The 9,062-nt window shown below is 51.3% G+C and overlaps 1 protein-coding gene across 14 annotated transcripts in view; it reads right to left on the bottom strand.

Moving 5' to 3' along the window:
* Rimbp2 (RIMS binding protein 2) overlaps nt 1–6,052 on the bottom strand; it is a 195,857-nt gene extending 189,805 nt beyond the window's left edge. For 3 of the 14 annotated variants that reach the window (XM_006504288.4, XM_011240839.3, XM_006504289.4), the window contains exon 1: nt 5,375–5,977. The gene's annotated coding sequence lies outside the window, so the exon portion shown is untranslated. Of the gene's footprint in view, nt 1–5,374 lie in introns of all 14 variants that reach the window. The other 11 variants (NM_001310733.1, NM_001081388.2, XM_030254432.1 and 8 more) reach the window with 9 other exon arrangements.
* Nucleotides 6,053–9,062: the final 3,010 nt, after the last annotated feature.

Raw genomic sequence — 9,062 nt, forward strand, 5'->3', positions numbered from 1 at the left:
GCACAGCAGGCTGGACTTGCTTTCGTAGGACTTGATCTGTCACGTTGAGTGGCCTGAAGACCAGAAATGGAGGCAGGAGGCCGGGGACATGAGTCACAGCCTATGAGGGGATCTCAGGCCAAGGCCAAGGCCACAGTGAGAGAGGTCAAACTTCAATGCCAAGAAAAAGGGGGCAGTGGCAGACAAATCCGGATGGAGCTGGAGGGATCCAAATAAATGTCTAGACAGAGGGATGCCGAGTCGAGATTGGAGAGGGGGTGGGGTGGCGGTGTATGCTTTATGCATGCTTTCAGCAGTAGTTCTGACTGAGCAGGGTTTTATCTCAGGAATAGAATGTTTGCCCAGAATCCCCCACTGAGGGGCTAGGGTGTAGTTAGAGCACCTGCCTAGAATCCCTCAATGAGGGGCTGGGGGCATGGCTCAGTGGTAGAGCCCCTGCCTAGAATCCCCCAATGAGGGGCTGGGGGCGTGGCTCAGTGGTAGAGCCCCTGCCTAGAATCTCCCAATGAGGGACTGGGGGTGTGGCTCAGTGGTAGAGCCCCTGCCTAGAATCTCCCAATGAGGGGCTGGGGGCGTGGCTCAGTGGTAGAGCCCCTGCCTAGAATCCCCCAATGAGGGACTGGGGGCGTGGCTCAGTGGTAGAGCCCCTGCCTAGAATCCACCAGTGAGGGGCTAGGGTGTGGCTCAGTGCTAGAGCACCAGCCACCTATGCATAAAGCCCTAGGTACGATCCCTAATCTCTCTCTCTCTCTCTCTCTCTCTCTCTCTCTCTCTCTCTCTCTCTCACACGCACACGCACACGCACACGCACACGCACACACACACACATATTTTGATATTTAAAATTTCCATCTATACAGCATGATATAAGTCTTCACCCACCACTTAAAAAAAAATAGCTGTCACATTTGACTCCATCCCACAGTGTGGGGGAACAGAGCTGGATGCAGAGGCTTCTTCATAACACAGACCCCACGTCAGAAGCCCATCCATGTGTACCTCACACAGAGAAACTGCATGGTTAGTGGATTAGACCTAGAGAAAGCTGTCACACAGACGTTGGTTCCAAGCTGGCTGTAGCCATATGTGCCTACCATCCCAGGTCTCAGGAGCTGGAGGCAGGAGGATCAGGAGCTTAAGAACAGTTTGGAGTACAGGAGAACAGAACAAAACAACAACAAAACAGGCCATTGGGACAACTCTGTGAGTAAAGGGCACTTGCTACCAAGCTTGACAGCAAGAATTCAATCCCCAAGATTCATAGGGTGGAAAGAGAGAACAGATTCCCACAAGCTGCCCTGTGATCTGCACCTACTCACGTACACACACACACACACGAATGAATGAATGAATGAATGAATGAATGAATGAATGGAGACACAAATTAGATGTAGATGTCATTTTCCCTAAATGCTGTCCCTCAGCACTGGCTCTAGGAGACAGTGCTTTTCAAAAGCTCCCAGAGATGGAGTGGCACATGCACTGGGTCCAAGAGTAGTCCTACTGTGTGCCACAGTCATCCCTACTGGGGTAACAAGGACGGGGGCTGCGGTACAGCTGACTTTGGAGTCAGGGGACTTAGACCTGGAGTTGTTCCCCCATGGTCACATGATCTGGGACAAGCCACTGCATCTCCACCTGCAATGTGAGGGGCCACTGGTCCACGTGGCACACTCGGTGGCACGGGCCAGCATCAAGGCAGCGCCATTGTGCATCCACAGTGACAGCGACCCCATGTCCTTAAGGCCATTCACTCTGTCCCCACAGTAAAGGCAGCCAGTTGTAAATAACACTGTCTTCTTAACATCTATGAATGTGTCCTGTCCCTAAGACACAGATTGGGGGGGCTCTGATTCCTGAAGAGTGTCCCTTCCCCTCTGTCCCTTTGTCCCGTCTGTGTCATTGCAGCTTGGGACTACAGCACCTCCTATGCTGTTACTAGAGAAATAAGAGGAATAGGTATCACCAGGTGGAGGAGGGACCATGATAGTCACTAGAAAGTGCAACAGCGCCATGTGTCAGCAAGAATCCAAGACTGGGAAGCCCCCAACATGGCCAGAACAGCCATCCCTCAGAGCACATGGGATGCACACACCCAATGACCACTCTGAGACACAGCGCGGAGCAGTGTTCACCTGGAGTCATGCAGACGCTACTGTAGGCCAGGGCTCTGCAGACTCCCAGGTACCCTTCCTGGAGAGAGGGTCCAAAACTGTAACAGACATTGCAGACTATCACACAGCAGTGGCCAGGGCAGCCCACCATAACGGTGTGCCCAGAGTCACTCAAGGAAGCAGAACCCAGCAGGGGGCTGGAGCACACTGGCTCATAACCATCCAAATCTAAAGGCAAAGCACACTGGGTATTTGTCTCAGTTAGGGTTTTATTACTGTGAACAGACACCATGACCAAGGCAAGTCTTCCAAGGACAACATTTAATTGGGGCTGGTTTACAGGTTCAGAGGTTCAGTCCACTATCATCAAGGCAGAAGCATGGCAGCGTCCAGGCAGGCATGGTGCAGAAGAGCTGAGAGTTCTACATCTTCATCTGAAGGCTGCTAGTGGAAGACTCACTTCCAGACAGCTAGGGTGAGGGTCTTAAAGCCCACACTCTCAGTGACACACCTATTCCAACAAGGCCACACCTACTGGAACGAGGCCACACCTTCTAATAGTGCCACTCTCTGAGCCGAGCATATACAAACCATCACAGTATTTTATACAGACCCCTAACCAAGGTCACAAATCGAATATGAGCAAGGATTTGGATGAGATGGAGACAGTTTAAAAAAAGAAGTGTGAGGTAGGATAAGAGAGAGAGAGAAAGAGAGGGAGAGGAAGGGGAGGGAGAGAGAGGAGCTGCATATAAGAGTGGCAGGTGTTTCCCAAGGCCTCTCCTATATCACAAGGAAATGACACCGCTCTCCGCCTAGGTGAAGGCGAATGAGAAGGCAGGGCACAAAACGGAAGGCTATCAATTGTTTCAAGACAAGTCTGAGGGATGCACAGTAGTAGCACCCTGGAAATAGGATCGGGGATGCAGGGGTTTGGGGTAGCACTCTGGAGATGATTGGCAACCCCTCAAACAGGAAACTCTCAGGTCAAACTGCCCATGCATTTGACCCCCTCCCCCCAACTCACCTTGACAGCACTGGAAGCTGCCTGGGCACGAAGGCATTTTGGGATCACTTTCCTCTGAGTCTCTGTGTCCTGAGTGGTACTCACAAGTCTAGACGCCTTCTGGGAGACTTGAAATCATGCTCCGTTGGTGAGCCCACCAAAGACGAAGAGAGCATGGAGAACATGCTCCAGGGACGCTTAGCGTGCTGGAGGGTTTGCCCACTGATCCAGGGAGTGCTCACATGGGGTCCCAAGAAGAAGCACCACCACCTCTGGGAACTCTTAGAAAAATAGATGCTCGGCCCCTCCCTGAATCACATCCCTGATCCATGGAGTGATACAGTCCCTGCAGGCACCTGTCAGGAAGCCTAGTGTGTCTTCATAGACAGGCTTGTGAGCCCAGGACGGCCATTGCCCACTGGGGAAGCACCTGGTAGCTTTCATCCCCCAATCTTCCCTCATGCTAATAGAGAGGGCAGAGGGCAAAGGATCAGCTGCCCCCACCATCTTGGATTACTGGAAGGGTTGAGTTTTGTGCCCTGGGTACAGAACTATTTGGCAATCATTTGGTCCTAAGTCCCCTGCCCCTAAAGAGCCACCCTGTCTATACCTTGGAAGTCCTGGCCTCAGAATCCACGCAACAGAACCACACATGTTGGGAGGGGGGTGGGGGGGTGGGGGGGGTGGGGGGGTGGGGGTGGCAGCAGCCATTGAGAAAGAAGCCAGTTTGGGGTTGGAGGACTCCAGCAAGACTGGGAGAAATGGGGGCATGAGGCAGTTTTCAGAGGTCCTAGGCTAGTCACATTCCACATCTGGGCTCATTTGAGATACCCCCAGTTCTTGCCTCCAAGCTCCAAAGTGGACAGAGAAGAAATCTCACCACAGCCTGCCACAGAGGCCCTGGGTACCGCCTCCTCTTCCACACTCTCCCACATCCAGCACCACGCTCTCCCTACTTGGCAGCTCTATCTGTGACATTACCCTCTCCCTGACATGAGCTGTCTGCCGGCCCACATCTTCAGGGTCCTTCAGAAGGGTCTGTCCTGAGGCAGGACCTTCCCATCTACCCCCCACACCCACCCCACTCCTCGGCCACCAACACTCTCAGGATCTAGAACACACAGAGACTTACAGAGGGGAGCTTCAAGTTCACTTCCAACCCATAGCGGACCTGCCTCCCTGCACCCAGAAAGCTGGAAATGTACTTACTACTTCCTCCCCTTCCTCCTCCTCCCTCCTCCCCCTCCCTCCTTCCCTCTCTCCTTTCCCTCCTTTCTTTCTTCCTTTCCTCTGTCCCTCTCTCCCTTCCTCCACTCTCTCTTTTCTCTTCCTTTCCTCCCCATCAGCTCGCAGTTAGCTCAGGGAACAGCCAGTTCGCTCTCCCTGGGGTCAGAAACTGCTCCCTCGGAAGTCCCACCCAGTCATTGCCTTCCTCTGGCGCTGTCCAGGCAGGTCATCCGGGAAACCTGCAAACATTGCCTTTCCAGGTGGAAGGGAAAGTCTGCACTAGTCAAAGGCCCCGGTGCGCGCGCGCGAGCAAACACACACACACACACACACACACACACACACACACACACACACACACACACACACACACACCACGTACATATACTGTGCCGAGAACATCTGACTCCACAAACGAACCATTACAGCCACTCTCTGGGACACCACTTGACAAATTCACATTGCACATTTCAGTCCGCGTGGGCAGCGGATGGCGGGGCCGACTGGGATGCTTTGAGCCCTCCCCTCCCCCCCCTGCGCCGTTTTCTACGAAGTCCTCCCCAGGCCCCAAGCGCTCTGTTTGAAACCAAGACCCAGCTTCTGCCCTCTGGAAAGGCTCTGCCTAGCAGCATGGTGCCAAACTTTGCCCAGAGGGGCTTTTCTGGGAGGCTGAGGGTCCGAGAAGACCCGGAGAGCCACAGCGCCACCGTCATCGCCATCGCTGACACAGTACGGGTGAGAGAAGGCAGCAGCCCTTCCCTTCACTCTGACAAGGATCCATTGGTGGCAAGCCACACGCCGACAGGAGCACGGTGGCATTCCGCACCAAGCGTCACCCGCGGCAGCCTCCGTCCTGGTCAGCCACCACTGCCCACCCAAAGCCGAAGGGCACCCTCCTGATGCAAACTTCACCCGGGCAAAGAGTTCCCTGCTAAGCCCCTGTCACCGGTGCCACTGAGGAAAGGTGAATGGAACAGAGGCTATTTTTAGGAGAGAAAAAAAAATAAAATCTCAAATCGCAGCCTACCTTGGATGTTCTCGGTGCCCAGCCTCCCGGGCTCCAAGGCTCCAAGAGAGAGACAGAGACAGCCACTGCAGTGCACTGTGTCAGATTACAAACTGGGGCCAGAGGGAGGGGAGGAGAGTGGAGAGGAGAGAGAGAGAGAGAGAGAGAGAGAGAGAGAGAGAGAGAGAGAGAGAGAGATCCAATCAACACTGAAGGACACGGGTGTGTGGGCACCGCTTGGTATCAGCTAGAAATTATCCATTTAATTTTTGCAGGGAGGGAGAGAAAGAGAGAGAGAGAGAGAGAGAGAGAGAGAGAGAGAGAGAGAGAGAGAGGCATGAGCAAGAGTCACCAGCCAGAGAGCAGTAGCCAAAGCTTGGAAACGGCAGTGTTTTAACACACACACACACACACACCCACACACACACACACACACACACGTGCGCACACAAACGCGCATGCACACACGCATCCCAAGATGGCTCTGTCCCTTCCCTGCCGGTGTCTCTCACGAAGCGGTGGTCAAAAGCAGGGCAGGAATGGAGGCGGAGCTGGGGCCCTTGATGCAGGCAGGGCTGAGGTCTAAAGAGCTCCCCTGGCGGCCCATGGCTGGGGCTGCCCCCGCAGGTGGTCCAGAGTCCTGCAGCCAGATGGAAGCAGACATCAGGGCCGCTGTCCACCAGGCAATGCTAAGGATGCAGAATGAGGTGGTTGTGCAGAGCTCCCAGCTGCCTGGGTCCTTCATTCTTGTCCAGTCTCCCTCCCCACCCAACTGCCCATCACCCCCATGAACCCTTACTATTCTCAACTTGGCAACTGCCAGATGGACCAGCTACCTAGCAACACAGGAGCAAGAGAGAATAATACCAGGAAATGGACACACACAAACACACACTCCCCTGGGGGTCAGCATCTCACAGTTAACTCTATAAAGATGCTAAACAGCTCTGCTTCTCTGAAGGAACACCTTAGCATACTGATTAAGGCTGCATGGGGCCCTGTGGGCTCTGTAGAGAAAGACTAAAGAAAGACACAAACAAAAAAAGCTTGTGTACATCACCTGCAGGTTCGTCCTGCCAAACAACGGGTCTCGTCTCAGAGCAGTCCGTGGCCTCTCTGATAAAAGGACTCACTCTGTGGTTTTAAAACCCTGGTGTTGGGGCTGGAGAGATGGCTCAGCAGGTAAGAGCAATGACTGCTCTTCCCAAGGTCCTGAGTTCAAATCCCAGCAAGCACATGGTGGCTCACAACCATCTGTAATGAGATCTGATGCCCTCTTCAGGTACGTCTAAAGACAGCTACAGTGTACCTATATATAATAATAATAAATAAGTCTTTGGGCCAGAGCAGGGCTGACCGGAGCGAGTGGACAGGGTTGATTGGAGCAAGCAGAGGTCCTAATCCCATGAAGGCTCACAACCATCTGTATAGCTACAGTGTACTCACATACATAAAATAAATAAATATTTAAAAGTAATTAAATAAAACCCTGGTGTCAGGGGTTAAGAGCACATGATGCTCTACAGAAAACGGGTTTGGCTCTTAGCACTCACACTCACAACCATCTGTAACTCTAGTTCCAGGAAATCTGATGCCCTCTTCTGGCCTCTACAGGTACTGCATGTACATGGTGCACAGACACATGCAGGCAATATACCCACATACATAAAATAAAAAATAAGTAAATCTTAAGCCGGGCAGTGATGGCGCGCGCCTTTAATTCCAGCACTTGGGAGGCAGAGGCAGGTGGATTTCTGAGTTCCAGGCCAGCCTGGTCTACAGAGTGAGTTCCAGGACAGTCAGGGCTACACAGAGAAACCCTGTCTCGAAAAAAAAAAAGTAAATCTTAAAACTCTAAAGGCCCTGTGGTGAACCCATGCACCCCTCTGCCACTGCGGGTTCACTTGTGGATCCTGAATGAACCACAACAACTAAAACTAAAAGGCCAAGCAAGGGGTTGATGCCCCTGTCCCACAAGATGATGTAGTCCCTACCCACCAAAATGTGTTTATCAAAATTTTCAGAACCCACATCAGGCAGCTCACAGATGCCTAAAACACCACTCTGGGGACTTCAGTGGGTAACTGCACGCACACGCACATACAATAAATTCTAAAAATCTTTTGAAAAAAAATTTTTTAATTTAGTTATTTCATTTATATGAGTTCACCAGAAGAAGACATCGGATCCCATTACAGATGGTTGTGAGCCACCACGTGGTTGTTGAGAATTGAACTCAGGACAAAGCAAGCAGCCAGTGCTCTTAACCGTTGAGCCATCTCTCCAGCCCTTGAAAAGGGGTTGGTTTTGTTTGTTTGTTTGGGTTTTTTGTTTTTGTTTGTTTGTTTGTTTTGTTTTGTTTTTTGAGACAGGGTTTCTCTGTGTAGCCCTGGCTGTCCTGGAACTCACTCTGTAGACCAGGCTTGCCTTGAACTCAGAAAATCTGCCTGCTTCTGCCTCCCAAGTGCTGGGATTAAAGGCATGCGCCACCACTGCCCTGCAAAAAGGTTTTAAATGAGGACTCATTCTACATTCTGAATATGCCTCTGAACTTGCCCTTAGGAAGGGAGGCTTCATTCAAGCATATGTTCCCTAAACACAGTCCGAACTGAAGTCTGGAGGCAGGGAGTAAAATGCCTGCCACGCCCTGGGCCCCAGAGCCGTTAGGTCTTGGCAACTGCCAATATCCTAAGGCCGTGGAAAGATCCAGAACCTACTCACCCACTGACATGCTCTTCCTCAAATCAGTACTGTCATAGTATCCACTGGGGAAAACAGCTCTGTTTTCAGAAACCAATGATTAACCTACAGAATGGGGTATGTCCATTCAATAGAATAGTATTCAGCCATGAAAAAGCATGAAGGACTAATTTCCACTATGCTATAGAAATGTTTAAAAATATTTTGCTGAGTACTTTTTAATGAAATGCCTAGGATAAATGATTCTACAGAAATAAAAGGCAGATTGGTGATAATAAAGATTGAAAGTCATTGTTGAATGCGCATGAGGTTTATCCTGGGGCTATAGATCATGAGACCAGCGGAGAAATGGCTGCACACACCATGGACATTTCACAGACCACTAAACTACACACTTTTACAACAGCCAAAGTGTGTCATTTAATCTGGGGGTTGGTCACACTGGACCAGGGTTGATCCTGACTTTCCATGTGGCCTGGAACAGGTCAACCTGCCTTGCATCTCCAGAATCACCATCTGTTTGAAATATCACCCCAATTTCATGGGGCTTTTGTGGGGGACAAAAATATCTGACAGAAGAAAATAAATGCACTGCTGCTTTAAAGGGCTCATTCTGAGCCAGAACAAAGTGCATATCTGAAGTCCCAACACTCTGGGAAACTGAGGCAGGAGGATTGCTGTAAGTTCAAGGCCATAGCCTGGGCTACAGGGCCAGATACAATCGCTATATGGATGGGGCTGCAGCTCAGTAGCAGGGCACCCCGGGCTCCATCCCTCACCACAGAAAACAAAAATTCAGGACTGGAGAGATGGCTCAACGGTGAACACACTGACTGCTTTTCCATTGGACCCAAGTTCAATTCCCAGCTCTCACATGGGGCTCACAACCCTCTGCAACTCCAGTTCCAGGGGACCCAACGCCCTTTTCTGGTGGGCACTGCACACACATGGTGCACAGACATACATGAAGGCACAACACACATAAATCAAATCAAGTCAAATTAAATAA

The sequence above is a fragment of the Mus musculus genome, chromosome 5, assembly GCF_000001635.26.
Source record: "Mus musculus strain C57BL/6J chromosome 5, GRCm38.p6 C57BL/6J".
Lineage (NCBI taxonomy): Eukaryota > Metazoa > Chordata > Mammalia > Rodentia > Muridae > Mus > Mus musculus.